This window comes from Urocitellus parryii, chromosome 13 (assembly GCF_045843805.1).
Source record: "Urocitellus parryii isolate mUroPar1 chromosome 13, mUroPar1.hap1, whole genome shotgun sequence".
Classification (NCBI taxonomy): Eukaryota; Metazoa; Chordata; class Mammalia; order Rodentia; family Sciuridae; genus Urocitellus; species Urocitellus parryii.
Genome location: NC_135543.1, coordinates 48,279,293 through 48,301,800, shown reverse-complemented (window position 1 = coordinate 48,301,800; position 22,508 = coordinate 48,279,293). Strand labels below are relative to the sequence as shown.

Here is a 22,508-nt window from a genome sequence, read left to right as displayed (position 1 = left end):
GGAGGCGCCACCAGGCCCTCCGGATGCCGCCGGCTCCGCCCCGGCCTCCCCGAGCCGCCCCCGCCGCCAGCCACTCAGGAACCTTCCAGAGGCGCGGTGCCCAGCCCAGCCCGAGGGCGGGCGGACCGGGGTCTCCCGGCTCGGTCGCTGGCCGCCGGGGCAGCCCCTAGAATGGGGAGAGCGCAGGTGAGCCTACTTGCCAGAAGGAAACGGGCTGGCCGCGTTGCTTCAGGTCGGGGGCGGGCACCTGCTCGGGTGACCTTGACCGATGCCGCGCGGGTCTTGGTAAACTAGCGGTTTGCTGTGAACGGGAAGCGTGCAGAAGCGGAGACTGCCCTAGGTAGTGAAGGAAGCCTACATCCGCAGGAGTTAGGTTGCCCTCAACTGTCAAAAGGGAGAAGAAAAAAAAAAAAAACCACCAATCCTACGAACATTCACCAGCAAGGACGCTCACACTTGACTTTAAATCTCTCGTCACTCTTTTTAATAGCTAAATGAGTTAAATGAGAAGTGGTTCTTGAACATAAGTGAAAAGGTCAAAAATAGGAAGTAGGATTCAATAAATGTCAAAAGCTTATTTGTGGTTCCTTAATGCTTTGCACTTAGAGATGTATGGGAAATTCACACCGATTACCTAATGTGCAGACAGGAAACTGAAGTAGGTTCTCCTACGGCTAATTTATGGCAACACGACAAAGGTCAGAGAATATTTAAAGGCATATGAAAGTGTTATAAGATTTAACAATCTGTCATTATGAACTCCTCCCTTTCAGAAGTGACAAAGGTGGCGAGATTTCAACAGGCAAATTAAAGAAGGTAAGGGCAGGAATAGACTATGAAAAATATCACAGAATTGTCAAATAGTTCCTGAGGCTGGCCTGGAACTTGGGAATCCTGCCTCAGCCTCCTGAGTAGCTGGGATTACAGGTCAGCACCACCAGGCCATGATTGCCATCATGGTTTATAGAAAGTATGCAGACCTGGGAGTCAAATACAACTCTAGGTTCAATACATATACATAAAATGTAGCTCAGGTTAATTGGCATATCTATTATCTCAGACACTTGTCATATCTATTATCTCAGACTTGTCATTCAAAATCATGTCTACTATTTCCGAAATATTCAATTGTCAACCATAGTAGAATAGTAGATTAATGATACACCTTAGTATAGGGAAATAACATGAGCTAGCTAACATTGGCTTTGATTGTTGCCAGTACCCAGGATAATTTAATTATTTTACTGAGCCTATTTTTTTCTCTTAAACCTATAAAATATTAATTTCTACTTTATAGAGTTACTGAGATGACTAAATAAAATAATGTATGTATTAGTAATTCTCACTCCTTGACTCATGCCTGAGCACACACACCTAACACAAGTGCCACCACACTGGTTGCCATCCCTGACACTTTACATGCAACATTCTTTATATTGCCTGCACTTGATTTCTGCTCTGTGCACCTGATTTCTGCTCTACCTACCAATAAATGCATATTTCTTAAGTTTAAAATTTTTAAAAAATCATAAAATTGTCTTGGTCTGGCTGCTATAACAAAATACTAGACACAAACAGACATTTATTTCTCATTCTTCTAGAGGCTGGAAGTCTGATATTAGGGCAGCAGCATGATCCGATTCTCAGGAGAGCCCTCTTGCCTTGCAGATGGCTTCCTTCCCCTTACCATGATGAAGAGAGGAAGTTCTGGTGTCTTTTCCTCTTTATAGGGGCACTAATCCCCCCAGCATAGGGGCTGCACCCCCATGGGCTCATCTAAACTCAATTAACCTGCCAAGGACCTACCTTATAAAACCATCATGTTGGGAGTTAGGACTTCAATATATTAATTTGGGAAGGGGCACAAACATTCCACAGCAATATTTCATAGGCATCATGGTGTGTTGAAAGTTTGCTGACCTGGGAATTTTTTTTTTTTTTAAGAGAGAGTGAGAGGAGAGAGAGTGAGAGAGAGAGAATTTTTAATATTTATTTATTTATTTTAGTTCTCGGCGGACACAACATCTTTGTTGGTAAGTGGTGCTGAGGATCGAACCTGGGCCGCACGCATGCCAGGCGAGCGCGCTACCACTTGAGCCACATCCCCAGCCCCCTGACCTGGGAATTAAAAACAATTCCTCACTCATTCACCAAACTTTGGAAAACCATCTGCCTTCTTGGGGTCTCAGTTTCTTGTCTATAAGATAAGATGGTTGAGATGGAAGATGTCTTTTTTTTTTTTCCCTGTTAGATGAAAAAATGAGAGCTCAGAGAGTTTCATTCACTCACTCAACTAGTTTCTTTTTAGGTGCTTACAAGGCACTGAGGATCCAATGAAGAATAAGAGATCAAGCTCTAACACAGCTGTGTTTAAGCACCTCTCACCCAGCCAGAGAGGTAACTCAAATCGCGTGGGAGGATGGCCTCCCACAGAGGAGTAAGTACTTACATTGAATTAAATGTAATGACTGGAGCTAGGCACCATAGTGTATGCTTGTAATCCCAGTAGCTCGCGAGGCTGACACAGGACAATTGCTAGTTTGAGGCCAGCCTCAGCAACTTAGTGAGGCCCTAAGCAACTTAGCAAGACCCTGTCTCAAAATAGAAAATCTAAAGGCTGGGGTAGGAATCAGCTGCAATAGTAGCACAGGGCTCTTAGTAACAAGCACCAAAAACCAATTGGGGGCATAAGTAGAAAATAAAATTTATTATAATGGCATTTGGTAGCTGATGGAATCTCTAGAGGGTCCAGAAAACCAGGCTTGGAAGTTAAGAACAATGCCTTAAAAAGTTGTGGACCTGGTCTTATGATGACAATACTCCTGCCTCTTCTGGGCTCCACTCCGTGGTTTTTGGCATCCACACTAGTTACACTAGGCCCTGGATTCTGCTCTGAATCCCTTATACTTATGTTTCTGTTTCTTGCTAAAATGGGTTTCCCTGTGACATCTGCCTCCTTGATTCACATGTGCTTATTCAGTGTCTTGTGTGAGCCAGGTGCAGTGGAGCCTTCCTGTAATTCCAGTGACTCTGGAGACTGAGGCTGGAGGATTGCAAATTCAAGGCAGCCTCAGCAACAAGCCCCTAAGCAACTTAGAGAGACCTGTCTCAAAAAAATAAAATTAAATTAAAAGGGCTGGGGATGTGGCTCAGTGGTAAAGCACCCCTTGATTAAATCCTTAGTACCCCCCAAATTGTATCAAGTTACTATTAATATAGTATTTGCAAAAAATAGTAAACAGAACTTTATTAGTTACTATTGTTTCAAAATTGAAAGCTAAACTAGGCACATGCTTGTAATTCTAGCACTCTGGAGGTTGAAGCAGGAGGATTGAAAGTTCAAGGTCAGCCTTAGCAATTTAGTGAGGCCCTGTCTCAAAAAAAAAAAAAAAAAAAAAAAAAAAGTAGCTTAGGGCTAAAGTGCTCATTGGTTTAATCCCCAGTATCAAAAAAAAAAAAAAAAAAAAAAAAGATTGAAAGCTAAACCACGAAAATAATCTTAGCTTTAATCTTATAAACCTTTAAGGAATGTGTCCATTTATTGGCTAGGTGTTGCAACAGGATCTGTGCTGGTAAGGGTTCATTAGTGGAATTCTCATGAGCACACTAAACAAAATATATTGTAAGTAATAAGATAGATTAAAGTCTAATACTAGCCATCTATGTGATTTCACTTTCCTAGTAATCCCACAAACATTGTTTTTTGATTATAGAGGAAATTCATGAAGTATCTGGAGATTTTTGTTTATTTATTTTTGATGCTAGGGATTAAATCCTCCTGCTAAGCATGTACTCTCCCAGTGAGCTACATCCCCAGCCTTTGGAGAAACAATTTAAGAGAAGTAAAAACAGAGCTATGATGTAGAATTGTATGTAGCTATGGCTTTGCCCAGGATAGCAGGATGCTAATAGAACATTCCTTTTTATTCTGGAAAAGATGAATACAGCCCATATCCATGCACAGAGAAGCCAGGTGCCAAAAACTGGGAATCTACACAGCTCTCTGGGGTAAGAAATATCTGAGCTGAGCCATCACAGTGGCACAGGCCATAATTTCAGCTATTCAGGAGGCTGATGCAGGAGGATTATGAGTTTGAGGTCAGCTTGGACAACTTAGCAAGATCTTTTCTAAAATAAAATTTAAAAAGGCTGGCTATGCAATTTAGTGGAGAATACTTGCCTAGCATGTGCAAGACCCTGGGTCAATTCCCAGTACCACCAAAAGAAAAAAAAAATCATACCGTTTCTAACATAGTTTTTTGAAACATGCACTTTGGGGAAATGGAATGCCATGAGAAGTCCTACTACTCTGAGATCATCATGCTGTGAGGAGCCCAAGCTCATCCCAGGGAGAGACTGCATGTATTAAGAGAAATACCTGGTCAGCTCCCAGATGTTCCTGCTAACCCAGATGAAGTGCCAGACATGTGAGTAAGGAATCCTTCATGGGCCAGGAATGGTGGCACATACCTATAATCCCAATGACTCAGGAAGCTGAGGCAAAAGATTGCAAGTTAGAGGCCAGCTTCAGCAATGTAGCGAGGCCCTAAACAACTCAAAATAAAACAAATTAAAAAGGACTGGGGAAGTAGCTCATTGGTCTCGCCTCTGGGTTCAAACCCCAGTACAAAAAAAGAAAAGAAAAGCCTCTTGCATGTCCAGTCCAGCCCAAGTTGTAGATGACTCTGACCCTAGATATCATCTGACTGCAACTGTACAAGGGACTCAAGCAAGAACTGCTTGAGTTACCCAGCCAACCTATAAAACTCAGGGATAATCATGCCATCATGCGTTATTCAAGTCACTAAATTTTGGATGGCTTCTTAGGCACCAATAGTCAACTAAAACTAGGGCCAATTATCTTGGTTAAGGTACTAGTAAGACAGTTCATCTAGTCATCTTCCTTGGTGTTAGTAAACACAAAACTATATGGAATTATGAATCAGTAATTGATTTTTATTAATTAACCCTCAATATTTAATATAACATTAAATATTATATTAATAATATAAATAATATTTAATATAAAAAATTAAATATTTATATTAAATATTTAAAGCAGACCCTTTAATACAGATAGTTTGAGAAGTACTGACTTATAATTTCTCATTTCTTTAAAAAAATTTTATTAGTTGTTAGTGGCCCTTTATTTATTTTTTTATGTGTTGCTGAGAATCAAACCCAGTGCCTCACACATGCTAGGCAAGCACTCTACCACTGAGCCACAACTCCAGCCCCTATAATTTCTCATTTCTAATAGATCTCCCTTGATATTTTTGTCACTAATGAAGGGTTCAGAGGGAAAACTTCAGGACTGTCTCAAATTAAGAATTTATGTTTACACCATTTATAATAGCAGCCCAAATATTATATTTTTCAGAATAAACAGGTCTTTTTTTTTTTTTTACAGTATTGGAGATTGAACCCAGGGGTACTCTACCACTGAGCTACATCTCCATCCCTTTTTATTTTTGAGACAGGGTCTTGATAAATTGTTGAGGCTGGCGTTGAACTTGTGATCCTGCTGAGGGCCATTACCAAGTAGGTATGACGCATCGTAATCCTTGCCAGTGTACCCCATGTTAAATGGACTTGCCTTGGAAATTTGCTGCGACCTTGCTTGTGTGCTTTAGTAAAATGACCCTGCTCAAGGTGATCGAGGGTGGATCCAGGTTTGAGGAAGTATCCTGCAGGTTTGAGGAAGTATCCCGGTCCTTGGGTTTAAGGCGTTTCCCGGTTTAAGAATATGGGTTTTAGGGAAGTTGAGGTTGAAGATTATTGCTGCTGGGATTAGGGTGTTCCTGTGGCTTGTTGAGTTCTCGTGAGAAAAAATGGGATTTGCTGATGTCTCAGCTGGGCACAAAATCTGGAGCCACCACACAGCTTTGTAGGTTCAAACAGCAATTCTTTATTCCCGATCTCACACCAGCCTCCACACATGTTCAGGGGCAATTCCAATATCCGATCCCAAATCCTACTCCACGAGGCTTTTTCCAAATCCCATTTTTTCTCACGAGAACTCAACAAGCCGCAGGAACACCCTAATCCCAGCAGCAATAATCTTCAACCTCAACTTCCCTAAAACCCATATTCTTAAACCGGGAAACGCCTTAAACCCAAGGACCGGGATACTTCCTCAAACCTGCAGGATACTTCCTCAAGCCTGGATCCACCCTCGATCACCTTGAGCAGGGTCATTTTACTAAAGCACACAAGCAAGGTCGCAGCAAATTTCCAAGGCAAGTCCATTTAACATGGGGTACACTGGCAAGGATTACGATGCGTCATACCTACTTGGTAATGGCCCTCAGCATGATCCTTCTGCCTCAGCCTCCCAAGTCACTGGGATTGCAGATGTGTACCACCACACCCAGCATAATAAAAAATTTTCTTTCTTTTTTTTTAAAGAGAGAGAGAGAGAATTTTTTAATATTTATTTTTTAGTTCTCGGCAGACACAACATCTAAATATTTATTTTTTAGTTCTCGGCAGACACAACATCTTTGTTTGTATGTGATGCTAAGGATCGAACCCGGGCCGCACGAATGCCAGGCAAGCATGCTACCACTTGAGCCACATCCCCAGCCCAATAAAACATTTTCTTAAAAATAAGGATTTATAGTAGAGAGTGCTCACCTAACACATGTGAGACCCCTGGGTTCAACCCCCAATACTGCACAATAAATTTTAAGATAAATAATTTTAATACAAAGATTTGTAAATTTTGGAGAAAAATTCATTCACTTTTGGAAGATAGCAGGGCACCTGTTCATTAGTCTGAGAAGTACTAAGTAAAGGGAAAGAAGCCAGCATTTTTCTGTCTTGTATCAAACTTTCCTGTGACAGCCATATCTTAGGATAACCAAATAGCCCTGAGAGAATTCTAGCTAAAAAAATGAAAAAAATGGCAGAAACAGAGTATCATTATTTTTCAGCCTTTAATAATCAAATTCCTAGACCATAAAAGCAGATAGGAAAATTGATTATGAATGGACCAGGTTGACAATACCATGCTGTTTTGTCACTATTGCTCTGTAGTATAGTTTAAGGTCTGGAATAGTGATGCCACCTGCTTCACTCTTCTTGCTAAGGATTGCTTTGGCTATTCTGGGTCTCTCATATTTTCAGATGAATTTCCTGATTGTTTTTTCTATTTCTATGAGAAATGTCATTGTGATTTTGATTGGAATTGCATTGAATCTGTACAATGCTTTTGGTAGTATGGTCATTTTGACAATATTAATTCTGCCTATCCAAGAACCAGGTAGATCTTTTCATGTTCTAAGGTCTCCTTTAATTTTTTTATTTAGCATTCTGTAGTTTTCATTGTAGAGGTCTTTCACCGTTTCTCTAAGGTTTTGTCACTGATGTACAGAAATGCCTTTGATATATGGGTGTTGATTTTATATCCAGCTACTTTGCTGAATTCATTTATTAGTTCTAGGATATTTCTGGTGGAATGTTTTGGGTCAATAGAATCATATTGTCTGTAAATAGTGATAATTTGAGTTCTTCTTTTCCTATCCGTATCCCTTTAGTTTCTTTCATCTGTCTGATTTCTCTGGCTAGGACAATTCTTTTGATCAACTTAAATACCAAAAATTCATAATAGTTAGGTGCAGTGCTTGTAATCCTAGCAGCTCAGGAGGCTCAGGCAGGAGGATCTCAAGTTCAAAGGCAGCTTCAGCAAGGCGAGGCGCTAAGCAACTCATTGAGACCTTGTCTCTAAATAAAATACAAAAAAGGGTTTGGGGATGTGGCTTAGTGGTTGAGTTTCCCTGAGTTCAATCCCCAGTACCCCGGCTCCACTAAAAATATCATAATCATCCAACTGAGTGCAGTGACACACTCCTATAATCCCAACAATTTGGGAGGCTGAGACAGGAAAATTGTGAGCGCAAGGCCAGCCTCAGCAATTTAGCACGATCCTCTCAGCAAAGTAGTGAGACCCTGTCACAAAATAAAACATAAAAATGACTGGGAATGTAGCTCAGTGGTAAAGTGCTCCTGGGTTCTATCCTCAGTACCAAAAAAAATTTTTAAAAGAAAAAAGTCATCCAGAAATTAAGTGAACTCCAAGATGATTAAAATAGGAAATATACATCATCACCTATGTTTGGATTTCATTCCTGAAAAACAAACAAAAAAACTCTGCCAAAAAAAGTGCTCAAGTCTCTAGATCAAATTACCATTTTATAGAAATATTCGAGACAGAGAAATATGTTCAACAACACTCAGAGATGTGATTAGAAAATTCCAGAATAGGGGAAATTCCATCAGTCAAACAATCTGGTTTATTCAATATATTATTTTTAAAGGATTAAAAAAAAAGAGGGAAGAAAAACCCATAAATTGAGAGACCAGTCAACACATTGTGACTCATGTTTGGATTCTGATTCAACACACCAATCTTTAAAAAAAAAAAAAATGACAATTAGCTGGGCACGGTGGTACATGCCTATAATCCCTGCAGTTCAGGAGGCTGAGTCAGGATTGTGAGTTCAAAGTCAGCCTCAGCAACAGTGAGGTGCTAAGCAACTCAGTGAGACCCTGTCTCTAATAAACTACAAAATTGGGCTGGGGATATAGCTCAGAGATTGAGTGCCCCTGAATTTAATCCCTGGTCCCCCGCTACCACCAGAAAAAATGACTTGAGAAAATAAGGAAAATGTGAAGATGGATTGGATATTTGGGATAATATTGTATAATACTATCATGTTTATGCTTTTTTAAAAAGAGTACTTACCTTTTAGAGGGATTATTATAGATTCACTACTGAAATTATCCCTGAGATATGCTTCAAAATAATCCAGTGGGCAGTGGGTGTGGGTTGAGATAAAACAAGACTGTTTCAGCTAAGTGACAGGCACATTTGTTGTATCAGTCTCTGTACATTTGTCTAAGTTACAAATACTATGTAAGGACCAGCAGTGTAGTTCAATGGTAGAGCTCCATGAGTGAGACATTGAGTTTAATCCTCACCCCTACAAATCATGTAATAAAAGAAAAAGCTTGGGATGGGGTTGTGGCTCAGTGGTGGGGCGCTTGCCTAGCACACGTGAGGCCCTGGGTTCAATCCTCAGCACCACTATAAATAAAATAAAAATATATGTCTACCTACAATTAAAATATATATATATATATATATATATATATATATATATATATATATATATATATATTAAAGAAGAAAAAGCTTAAAAATGATTTTAATCATAGTTTCTTTGTGACTGGGATGAGATCCAATATAATTTTGGGGAAAAGAGAAATGTGTGTGCCAAGGGAAATTTCTTAGGGAAAATGTCAAGCTGTGAAGGGAGAAACTCAGAAATCTGGAGAAGTAACTATGAGTGTATGCCAGTAATCATTGTCCAGTGGACTTTATACTGAAACTGTAGGGTGCTATGCCCTGATTTTGATCCCCAGCACAAAAAAAAAAAAAAAAAAAAAAAAAAAAGTGTACATTGTGGGTGGGGCTGGAAATTTTTTTTTTTTTAATTCTTTGGTACTGGAAATTGAGCCCAGGGTGCTTTACCACTGGACTATATTCCTAGCCCTTTTTAATTTTTTATTTTGATATAGTGTCTTGCTAAGTTCCCGAGGGTCTAAATGGCTGAGGCTGACCTCAAACTTTCGATCCCCTTGCTTCAGCTTCCCAAGTCACTGGAATTATAGGCATGCACCCCAGTGTACTCAGCTAGAGTATAACTGTTTGTTTTTTCTTGTAATTTTTTAAATTGTCAATAGACCTTTATTTTATTTATTTATATGTGGGTACTGAGAATCAAACCCAGGGCCTCACATGTGCTACCACTGAGCCATAACCCCAACCCTAAAGTATAACTTTTGTTTCTGTTTTTGTTTTTGTGTGTGTGTGTTTGTGTTGCTAGGGATTGAACTCAGGGCCTTATGCATACAAGGCAAGCACTCTTCCACTGAGCCACAACCCCAGACCTAGAGTAAAACTATTTTTAAAAATATGTTTTAAATAGCTTTTAACCTTGGAATAATTTTAAGTTTATAGAAAATCTGCAAAGATAATACAGAGTTCACCCCTCACCCTCTTATCCTCATTAATATCTTATATTACTATGGTATATTTGTCAAAACTAAGAAGCTAATATTGGCCCATTAATTATTAACTAAACTCCAGATTTGTTTGGATTTCACTAGTTTTTCTATTCATGTCCTCTTTTGATCTTAGGATCCGATCCAGGGTGTCACCTTCCATTTAGAGTCATTTTTCCCTAGTCTCCATGGGTTTGTGACAGTTTCGCTGTCTTCCCTTATTTTTATAACTTTACACGCTTGAGGAGAACTGGTCAGGTATCCTGTAGAATGCTTCTCAAGTTGGATTTGTCTGATGTTTTTTCTCATGACTTGAGAGGTTATAGGTTTTTGCGAAGAGTACCACAAAGATGAAGTACCCTTCTTATCATGTCATATTAGGGGATACACATTAGCCACATGGTATCACTGGTGATGTTATCCTTCAAAAGTGTTCGCCAGGTTTCTCTACAGGAAAGTTATTATTTGGAAGAATCACAGTCTAGCTCACTTTTATGAGGAAGGTAGTAGAAATCATATATCACCTCCTAGTGGAGGGAGTGCCTAAATATATTATTTGTAATTTGTAAGAAATGTATTGTGTCCCTACATATTTACTAAATCATTTATTTATATCAATATGAACATGTGTATATTTACTTTATAGTTGGATTATAGTCCAAAATTATATTATTTTATTTCTCAAATTCTTCCAGCTTTGGCCAACAGAAGCTCTTTCATGTTGGTTCCTGGCCCCTTTGACATACCCTCGTCCTTTATTTCTTTGAGTACTTCCTTATTTTCTGGTATTACAGGTCTCTAGGTTTGTTTTGTATTTCCCCTGTCCTGGGTCTAGAAGTAGTCCTTTCTCTAGAAGCCCTATTCCTTTAATGAGAGATGGCATTAGAAACCAAGATCTGAGGGCTGGGGATGTGGCTCAAGCGGTGGCATGCTTGCCTGGCATGCGTGCGGCCGGGGTTCGATCCTCAGCACCACATACAAACAAAGATGTTGGGTCTGCCGAAAACTAAAAAATAAATATTAAAAATTCTCTCTCTCTCTCTCTCTCTCTTAAAAAAAAAAAAGAAACCAAGATCTGAGCCAGGTGTGGTGACACATGCTGGTAATCCCAGTAACTGGGGAGCCTGAGGCAGGGAAATTGCAAGTTCAAATCCAGCCTCAGCAACTTAACAAGGTCCTAAGCAACTTACTGTGTCCCTGTCTCAAAAAAATAAAATCCATTATTATCCTATGTGCAAACATGATTACATGACATATAACTCTACATCATGTACAGCTGAAAAATGAGAATTATATTTAATTTATGTATGATGTGTCAAAACGCATTCTACTGGGGCTGGGGTTGTGGCTCAGTGGTAGAGTGCTTGCCTAGCATGTGTGAGGCACTGGGTTCAATTCTCAGCACCACATATGAATAAATAAATTAAATAAAGGTCTATGAACAACTAAAACATATTTAAAAATGCATTCTACTGTCATGTATAACTAATTAGAACAAATGAAAATATATTTAAAAAGCCAACAATAAATAAATAAATGTAAAAAGGACTTTGGATGTGCCTAATGGTTAAGCACCCCTGGGTTCAATTCCCAGTACCAAATGGATAAAAAAAAAAAAAAAGCAAGTCTGAGCACAGGGTATATCTATTGCAATTAGGGTATCATTACTGTTAGTCTCTTTCAGTCAACAGAGTTAAGTAACATATGTACATATACTAACTCATGAACATATTCATATCTACAATTATTTCTGTAATTTTCTGTGTATAAATAGTAAGTTAAACTTGAATCCATAGTATAACCCTTTTGTGTGGATTCTTGATTGTTTATAGGAGGAATTAGCAATACTTGAGTTTTTTTAACTTTAATTTTGAATGAAGAAAAATTCTACCTGCAATAGGACACATTCTATATCTTCACCCTCCTCATATCTAGGGCAAATCAGCAGCAGAAATCAGGCAGAGGACAGAGTGGTTTATAGGGAGAATTACAGAAATAGAAATCACAAGGCATTAGCCAATCCCAAAAAACCAAAGGCTGAATGTTTTCTCTGATAAGCGGATGCTAATCCATAGTGGGAGTGTGGGTAGGGAAGAATGAAGGAATTTTGGATTGTGCAGAGGGGAGTGAGGGGCTGTGGAGATGGGAAGGACGGTGGAATGAGATGGACATTATTATCCTATATTCATATATGATTACACTACTGGAGTGACTCTGCACCATGTACAGCCAGAGGAATAAGAAGTTGTGCTCCATTTGTGTACAATGTGTCTAAAAGCATTCTACTGTCATGTATAACTAATTAGAACAAATAAAAAATTGTATCAGAAAAAAAAAAAACAGAAATCACAAGAAATACAATTAATGACCAAAATAAATTTGGGTAACATTCAATTAAAAATATATTGTAGTTCCAGCTGGGTGTGGTGGCACATGACTGTAATACCAGTATCTTGGGATGCTGAGGCAGGAGGATCACAAGTTTAAAGTCAGCCTCAGCAACTTAGTGAGACCCTGTCTCCAGATAAAAAACTTAAATAAATAAATAAGAGGGTCGGGATGTGGCTTAGTGGTTAAGCTCCCTGGGTTCAATCCCTGATCTCTCTCACTACCAAATGAAGGCAAAAAGAAGTCATGTTAGAATGAAGTAATGCACATGGAAGTCCCCCTGAGGAGGCGTAGGAAAGAAGCAAGTTGAATTCCTTAAGGCTTATGGAGTGGTCAATGGCAGATGAGTTTGTGGCCCCAGTCCCCACTCCCTATTCTCAATTTGTATAGTTAGACTCATCCCTGGAGTCTTGAGTAGAAATCTGCTTACAGCTTCCATCAACATCAATTTGTGTTTGTTAGATTCAGGGTATGGGAGTCAAGTCGTATCCATAATAGGGAGATAAATTATCCCTGCTTCCTCCAAGGTAACTGGAGTCATTTGGGAATATCTTCCTGTGAAAGGGATTAATTTACAGATGATAGCCCAATTGGAGGAACATAAAGCTAATGCTGCTTTTTTCTGTTTCTCTAGGAGAAAACCAAAGACATATTTTGTGTAAGATAGACAGGAAGGAAGGGAGAAAGGGAAAAATGATTACATTAGATTCTCAATGCAATGACTGTGAGATCAAAATTATCTTAATAGTACTGCAGTATAATTCTTTTATTTCTTCTTCATGCAGTGATGCAGCTTTCTGATCATACATAGTTGGAAAGAGATATTTTGGGCCACCTTGACATCTGTGAAAACACCCTGTCTTGCTAATTCCTAAATAGCTTGTTTACAAGTAAATGGAACCATAGTAGACAAGTGTGGAGTGGTCATGTGAAACACTGCAAGGATGTGCTGCAATCAGTTCTTAAAAGAAGCCACTCATTTAAGATGGGGAAATAAAACAGGAAAGAGAATAGTTGCTTGTGGTCATGTACTTCCAAACACACTTGATATGCGTACAGTGTGACAGATAGGGTATGTTCTTTGAAAAGGAAGAGGACAATGAGACCCAAAATGCAGGTGAAGATGATGTCCTTTCCTATCCAAAGCTCACAAACTGTGGTAGGAAGAATTCTAAGATGCACCCCCCCCCACATACACCAAGTTTCATCCCCTGATGTACACAACGCCCTGAGTGTGGGCAGTCTATGTGAATATGATGAGCTGTCACTCCTATGGTTGTATTTGGGGGACTGAACTCAGGGGCATTGTGGGAAGCCACTCCTGAGCTACTTAGCGTCTTCACTCAGCCTTGAGCCAAGGAGATTTTGGTCTGGCATTGCACACTCTTTTGTGGCCCCTCCCACTTAATGGATTACACAGTGCACGTGACTTCAGTCTTTGCTGGGCTAGGAAGGCAGCTCTTGTAGCTCCGGAATTAGGCATGACCCATTGGGCCTGGACTGCCCACCTCCTACCTTATTTGGCAGAAGAACATTCTATGGAATACCTTTGAAGTTTCTCCCATATATAATAAAGCAAACGTGGGTTAGCTCTCTCTTTCTAGTGTGAAAGGTGGACCCCTAAGGTGGTAGAGCCCTCCTGCCCTGCTTTTCAAAATTACTTCTGAGTCGTGTGGTCTTTTCATTGCCTTCTTTTTCTTAGCCTTATTTGGCAGCTAGTTTACTTCACGCAGAGGAACCCCAAATTCCATTGCTCACACAGGACGTGGGTGAGAGGGCATTCAACCAGTGATCCACATCTCCAGCTTATTTTGTATTTTATTTAGAGGCAGGATCTTACTGAATTGCTTAGTGCCTTGCTTTTGCTGAGGCTGGCTTTGAACTTGAGATCCTCCTGCCTCAGCCTCCTAAGCCCCTGGGATTAGGTGTGCCCCACTGCGCCTGGCTGATTGTATTATTTTACATGGCAAAGGTAAAGGGATTTTTGCAGATGTAATTATGGTCTCTGATCAGTAGACTCTGAGTTACCAAAAGGGAGACTATCTTGGGCAGACCTTATCTCATCAGGTGAACCTTTTAAAAGATTATCCAGAGATCAGAGATAGAAGTCAGAGACTTTGTTTTGTTTTGTTTTTTGATCTGTGGGCCTTGCAAAAATCTAGCTGCCACAAGTTCTACAATGGCAAGAAATGAATTTTCTGAACAACCACAAGCTCTGAACCTCACATTAGACTACAGTCATGGCCAACCCCTTGACTGAAGCTTTGTGAGATCCCTGAGCAGAGGACCCTGCTAAGCTGTTTCTGAAGTCCCAACCCATAGAGACCGAGACATAACAAACAGTGTTATTTTAAGTCACCAGGTTTGTGGTAGTCTGTTAGGAAAAAAAAAAAAAAAAAAAAAAAAAAAAAAAAACATCAATATGACCGTCATTCCATTTCCATTCTCTGGTACCTTCTTGTATCTGCCCGTCTGCTTATCTTTCTCTCTACCTACCCTGGCTTGCTCTTATCAGTAATTAAACAAATTCGAGTCTACCCTGTCTTACAAATCTAACCCTAATCACAAGTCTGCTTGTAGTTACTGGTCTATTTGGCCTCCATGTCAAAGCTAAATACCTTTAAAGAGTGGTATGGCAGATAGATATTGCATACAGTTTACACACGGGGCTTAATCAAGATAGGGGCCCTTTATTTTTCTTTCATGTGACAAAAAGTCTGAAGGCAAGTTGTAACAGCAGCTTAAAAAATGCCTTCAGTGTCCCAGGCTGCTGCTTTCTGCTGTGTCATGTGGGGCTCTTGTGAATGTTTTTATTACTTTCCCAGTCATTTCAACTGCTTTTAAGCCGGGTATAAGGCACAAAAGGACAGGGGGAAGAAGAGACTATTTCCCTTTTAAGAAGAAATCTCTTTCTTCTCATTATACAGAACTAAGTCTCATGGCCACACCACCTCCATAGGACTTTGACAAAGATAGCTTTTAATAGGAAAGTGGATTCCTTCAACAAAATTAGGGCTTGGTTAGGGAGGGAGATGGCGTCTTACTCCGTATGGACTGCTCTAACAAAATGCCCAAGTCTGGGTAGTTTATAAACAGTAGAAATTTACTCATGTTGTCTGGAAAGTCCAACATGAAGATGCCAGTAGATTCATGTCTGATGAAAGACTTGGCAAGATACAAAAGGGCTCCCTCAAACCTCCCTTCTAAGGGCATCAGTTCCATTCATGAAGGTGAAATCCTCATCACCTTATCACCTAAAGGGCCCACCTCTTAGTGCTCTCACTGATGTTTAAGTTTCAATTTGTAAATATTTCAGGAACAAATATTCTGACCATAGCAGTCTATACCCTCACAGGGCACCAAACCCACTAGTATCTTGATCTTGGACTTCCCAGCCTCCAGAATTGTGAGAAATATATTACTGTTGTTTATAAGTTATCAGTGTCATAAAGCTTCATTACAGCCTGTTTGATCTGATGTTTGCCTTGACATCCACAATGAACACTAGTGTGGTGTTGTCTTCAATCTTCTTCGTGGCCAGCTCAGTGGTTAGGGGGAACTTGATGATGGCATAATAGTCAAGCTTGTTTCTGCTGGGGGCGTTTTTCTGAGGATATGTGGGCTGCCTTTGGAGCTGCTGTGTCTTGGGCCACCAGAAGTTAGATGACATGTGGATCTTCTTTTTGTGTGTGTGTGTGTGAATGTTTTTCAATACTGCCTTCTTGACCTTCAAAGCTTTTGCAGTGGCTGCAACTTCAGGAGGGGCAGGAGCTTCCTTCTTAGCTTTTGGTGCCATCTTGGTGAAAAAAGCCCATCCACTCTTCAATCTTTTATTATAGTCTGATTTGTGTCACCATAAGGGCTTCTGAAATCATTCTTTCCAAGGTCTCCAGGGACTTCTCTAGCCTATGTCCTCTAGATCTGTTTTGGTTGTCATCTTTTCCTTTCTTCACCTCACATTTCTTTTCCAAGCTTCCAAAACATATTTTTAAAAATACTGACAGCCAGGCAAAATGGTGTGTGACAACGATAATTCCCAGATCCTTGGGAACTGGAGGCAGGAGGAATGCTTGAACCCAGGCGTTTGAGGCCAGCCTGGGCAACATAGTGAGACTCCTGTCTCTTAAAACAAATAAACAGGGTGTGGAAGTGCATGTTTGTATAATCCTAGCTACTTTAGAGGTTGAGGCAAGAGAACTGTAAGTTCAAGGTCACCCTGACCAACGTAGCCAGAATCTGCCTCAAAATAAAATAAAAAGAGCCAGGGATGTAATTCAGTGGTACATACAACACTTGCCTAAGATGTTGCAAGATACTGGATTCAATTTCCAGTTTAACAAAAAACAAAACAATAAGACAAACAGAAGTCCAAGTCCAGTACAATTTTTTTTTTTAAATTTCAAGATTGGTTAAAAGCTGAATTTTCTCCTCTCCCTCTAGCTTCACCTGGTGAACTGGAAACCTATTGCAGAAAAGATAGCTTAGAGTTCTTGATATTCCATGTAGTGCCTCTATTCCACATCTATCATTCACCAGGCTACTTCTGACTCTTCATGGGTTAAAATGAGGGAGAGAGGAGAGATTAGGAAGCAACAGAATTTTATTTGACTGGTCTTTATCTAGTTTGATTTATTTTGACCATAGTTTGTATCTAAAGCTGACTGTCTTCTGGACCCTTTTAAGAACTTTTGGGGGGCTGGGGTTGTGGCTCAATGGCAGAGTACTTACCTAGCACCTGTGGGGCACTAGGTCAAGCCTCAGCACCACATAACAAATAAAATAAAGGCATTCTGTTCATCTACAACTACAAAAAAAAAAAAAAAGAACTTTTTGGAAACCTCCTCCACCCACTAATGTTATATTTCATGCAGGCGAGTGCATATCCTTGTCTGGTCATGTTAGTGTACTCTTTGATCCCTGATTATTGCCAAAGTGTTTCTAAAGAGGTTTCCTTCCTCCTCAAGCTGCAGTCCTGTGCAGGATAAGGCAATAGCTTCTTCCTCTCTCTTTCCCAAGCTCTACTTTTGTTCTCTTTCCCATCTGCCATTTGATTCATGGAAACTTTTAAGAGTGTACCTGCTTCACTCAAAGTTTTGCTGCCATAGGCTGCTTCAGTCAGCACATTGCTCTTTGTATATTTCAGGCATGAGTCATCTGATTTATCCATTGGTTTTCCTAAATTGTGAAAGTCCATATATCTCAGTCTATAAGCTCTTTAAGTGACCTCTCTCTGACCCCGGGATCAGGGGAAATCATCCTTACCTTTTTCTCCTCCTTTCTTATGGGAGTATGCTGTGCCTCAAAGCAAACTCTCCCTACAGAAATCCTCTGATTTTTAACTCTCTATCTTGTTCCCCCAGTCTTCACTTACCTATAGGTCATCCAAGGGTCCTGGCATATTCTTGTTTACCTCCTTGCAAATCTTGCTGCGGTGGACTCAGTTTGGAATGTGGGGGTGGTATTTGTCTTAGCGCATTTGCAAAAATGAAACAGAAATTGTATCATTTTATCATTAAGATACAATAAGTAGTGTGATGTACATCTTCTTCCCCAGTTTCATAAAATTTCAGTAAAACATCCATTTCTTGTCAAGGGTTTCCATCTCTCTCTTTTTGGTACTGGGGATTGGACCATGAGCCACTTAACCATTGAGCCAATGCCCAGCCATTTTTATTTTGAAACCATTTAAGTTGCTTAGGGCCTTGCTAAGTTGCTGAGGCTGGCCTTGAGCTTGTAATTCTCCTGCTTCAGCCTCCTCACTAGGTTAAGGGGTGTGCCAACCATGCTGGCTTTCATCTATTCTGAAAGAGAGGAAGATACACTGAGTGTGGTCTTTTTTTTTTTTTTTTTCAATAATGTATTCCTCTAAAAAGTATATAAAAGTATATAGCTCTCATCCACAAGGTATATATGAATGGCATTTAAAATGGAGGATTTTTATTAGTTTTTAAAGAGTTTTTTAAAAAAATATCTTTCATTTTTATTTTTTTTTTAATGTGGTGCTGAGGATCAAACCCAGGGCCTCAGGCATTCGAGGCAAGACTGTACCACTGAGCCACAACCCTGGCCCCTTATTGTTTTTTTTCTATCAAAGTATTTTAGTGTACTGTACTAGTGCTATACTGTAGTTTTTTTTTTAAATGAACTTCACATATTTTTGTATTCTTTCAAATTATTTGCTATATATAAAAGAAGCTCACCGCAAAATGCTTGAAGGACAAAAGAAAACAAAAGAAATTCAGAACTTCCCAGAAATGTACAGCTTTTACATTTAAAAAGTTTCTGAAATATACATACAAGCATGCTGGACAATCCCACCCTTCTCCCCTTCCCACTGTCCCTTTTTAGTTCAAACTTTGGTAAGAGTTCTGATTTCTGCAGAATTTCCAAAAAAATGAAATAAAATAACTTATCATTGAGTGTGGTCTTAATGTGAATGTGGGTCAACTTATAGTTAGATTATCATATCTGGGTGATATCTGGTGCCATAATGACCAGAATATTCAAACTAATATGTATTATCTGTCAACAACCTGGACCAAATGCCACCTTACAAATGAGCCCAATGTGTACATTCTTTTTAAAAAAATATTTTTAGTTGTAGATGGACACAAAAACATTTATTTTATTTATCTATTTTTATGTGGTGCTGAGGATCAAACCCAGTGCCTTACACATGCTAAGCAAGTGCTCTACCACCAAGCCACAACCCCAGCCCTGATGTGTGCATTCTTAACAAAGATGCCAAATTGTTGGACTTGTGGTATGAGAGAGGATATCAACCTGGCAAGAGCTGTGATGGTCCTTGGAGTATTTCCTTGAAGTAAACTGTAAGACGAGTGAAGATCAGCATTAGACGTTGGTGAGGGTGTGGTGAAATAGAAATCCAAGCAAATTATATAGAAGAAAATCTTTAAAAATATCTTATGAAGTCCCATGCTAGGTGTGCATAATCCAGCCCTAAAGGATGCAGTTTCTTTAGAAAAATATAGTGTTTCTTGGGAGGGGAGAGGAAGAGTGTGGCAGCCCCTACCATACCTCACCAGCTAAGATTCCATAGAGAGTGAATGGCTGTCCTGGGCCTGGCAACCAAGTGGGGATAAGACTACTTATCTATGATACTTGCTGTCATAAACCAGAGAAATCTTTGGAGAATACAGAACCAGAAAGATTTTGAATTGTATTACAATATTCTAGTGAAATGTTGTAAGTATGGTATATCCTGGGGGTAGAGAAGTAACTGAGATGAAGAGAAAGTTTGTACAATTTGGCACTAGGAATTCTAATTGGACTCACTGCCAGTTCACATTTTTTTTTCTGTGATGGAATGCTTGAGAGCACTCAGAAGGATACCTGGTAACCTAAGAAGTCCCTGGAATTTTTGTTGAGTGATCACATGTCAACAGAAGAGAGAAACTCTGCAGTCTGGGAAACAAAACAAATCTACAATGTCATGAGATCTTCACCATCTCTCAAGTTCTTGCTGTTGGTAAATCTAATTTAGGAGGGAAAAGGAAAAGAAGTACTATTTTCTGAGTGAGACCTGAAATACTAGTATAAATTTATTGGGATGATAAAGTATGCTACAGCTCCCAAAGAAACAGATCCTCATAGGTAAGAAGTGTGTGTGTGTGTGTGTGTGTGTGTGTGTGTGTGTGTGTGTGTATATTATATATATATATATATATATATATATATATATATACAGAGCACCACTGGAACCTGTCAGAGATTATTACATGCCCCAAAATATGATTAATTTCTGACAAGTTTGGACACAGAAATGTTTGCTATGACTTTCTCAAGCACCAAACTTTGTTTTTTTTTGCAAAATGAGCCAAGAACCAGTATACGTGTAAGTAGTATTCATTCCTTTGTGTTATACATGAGGCAACTGCAGATCAGGTGTTGGCTGAAGGTTACAGAGTTAATAAGCCTCAGTTCTGAGTTAGAACTAAAGTCTCCTGACTTTAGTGCTTATTTTATTCACCCACATTGCTTTTATTCAAATGGCTGACACTATCTACAGATGGTTCCCTCTGTTTCAGAATCCAAACTTTTCAATGTAGGTTTTTTTTTTTATATATTAAGGATTGAAAACAGAGGTACTTTTACATTGAGCTACATTGTCAGTCCTTGTTATTTTTAAGACAGGGTCTTTCTAAATTGTTGAGGGTCTTGTTCAGTTGCTGAGGGTGATTTTGAACATGTGATCCTCCTGCCTCATCTTCCCAGAGTCGCTGGGTTTACAGGCATGTGCCACCATGTCTGGCTTGGTTTAGGTTTTGCATGATGTGTTCTGACATAATCAATAGTATCCATTTATTTTTATTTTTTTTATTTTTGAGTACTGGGGATTGAACTCAGGGACATTTAACCACTGAACCACGTCTCCAGCCCTGTTTTGTATTTTCTTTAGAAACAGGGTTTCACCAAGGCTTTTGCTGAGGCTGGCTTTGAACTTGTGATCCTTCTGCCTCAGCCTTCCGAGCTGCTGGGATTACAGGTATGTACCACCGCACCTGGCTCATTAGTATCCATCTTCTAAAAGCGTGCTTTTCTTGAAAGTTTTTAGAAATCTGCTTTCTTTGGCACTGAAATTCTTGCTTCCACACTAAGACCAAATGCTTCTTGGAAAGCTGATAACACATCCAACTTAAGAGTGCATGTGAAATTCAGTCTTACTGTGTCTTCAGAGTTTGATTCATGGATAACTATGTAACCCATTCAGAGTCAATGTATCATAAGAAACCTGTGTGGAGATTGTTGGGAAAGAAGAATTTTCTGTCTGCTGAAATTTATTTTTTCTTTTCTTTTGTCTTTCTTTTTTAAAAATACTTTTTAGTTGTAGATGGACACAATGCCTTTATTTTATTTTTATATGGTGCTGAGGATTGAACCCAGTGTCTTCCACATGCAAGGTGAGCGCTCTACCACTGAGCTATAACCCCAGCCCATTCTGCTGAAATTTCTAGCAATAAAGAAGAATGAACATAGGCACTTGATTCCACTTGGTGACTATATTGGAAGGCAAGGGCAATCCCCAGCAGTGGGGAAAGAAAAGGATAATTATTATCTCATATGGGTTTAGAAGCCAAGAAAAGCAGGAAAGTACCAAGATTGATTAACCCTTCAATGCATGATATCATCCAGGATCCATAATCCCTTCTGTGTAAAATCTGGAGCCTTTTTTGAGATTCAGAATGAAGACATCTGAGTAGACTCTGATGAATCTGGAAAATGTGAACTCCTCATCCCTCCAAAAGTCTCCTTCTCTCCTTCCTTCCTTCCTTCCTTCCTTCCTTCCTTCCTTCCTTCCTTCCTTCCCTCATTCTCTCCTTCTTCCCCTACTAACTTTTTTGAAATAGTTTAAAACTTACAATAAGTTGCAAAAATGGTAGAACGTTCTTAGGTACCTTTTGCCCAGTTCCATCCAATGATAATTTATAACACCAAAGTTCCTGGTAAAAACAAGGAAACTGACATTGGTATAATTATGATTACTCGGGTACCTTATTCAGATTTTCCCAGTTTTCATATGCACATCTTTATTTTTTTTTTGGTGTGTGTATGCTTATAGTTCTCTGAAATTTAATCATGTGTTTTTAGCATATGTATTTTATCATAATAACTCTTACCACAATCAGAATATAGAACTGTCCCATTACCACAAAGAAACTCCCCTGTGTTTTGCCCCTTATTAGTCATCCTTCCCTCAACTCTCACCCCTGGCAACCACTGATATGTTCTCTATCACTGTAATTTTGTCATTTCGAGCATGTTATGTACGTGGAAGCATACACTATATAACTGTTTGAGAAAACGCCCTTAAAATCTGTCCAAGTTGTTGCAAGCATTAAATTTGCTGTTTTTTCTTTGAGTTTATTTTTTTATTATCAAGTAATATTTAATTTCACTAGGCTTTCTTTGTCAACCAAAATACCCCCTTTTCTCAATGTCTGAGGGGACTAGCCTCTCATTATTTAAAAACCCCTGTAGTGATCTCATCTGAAGCAGTTTCTTGTCTGACTTGGGAGAAAATAGTTTATAAA

The 22,508-nt window shown here is 39.3% G+C and overlaps 1 long non-coding RNA gene across 1 annotated transcript; it reads left to right on the top strand.

The window, feature by feature from the left end:
- Nucleotides 1-110: 110 nt before the first annotated feature.
- On the top strand, nt 111-22,288 carry LOC113182242 (uncharacterized). Its single transcript, XR_013342374.1, has 4 exons — nt 111-186; nt 2,309-2,437; nt 20,876-20,962; nt 21,302-22,288. It is a non-coding gene; the product is annotated as an uncharacterized LOC113182242 (long non-coding RNA).
- Nucleotides 22,289-22,508: the final 220 nt, after the last annotated feature.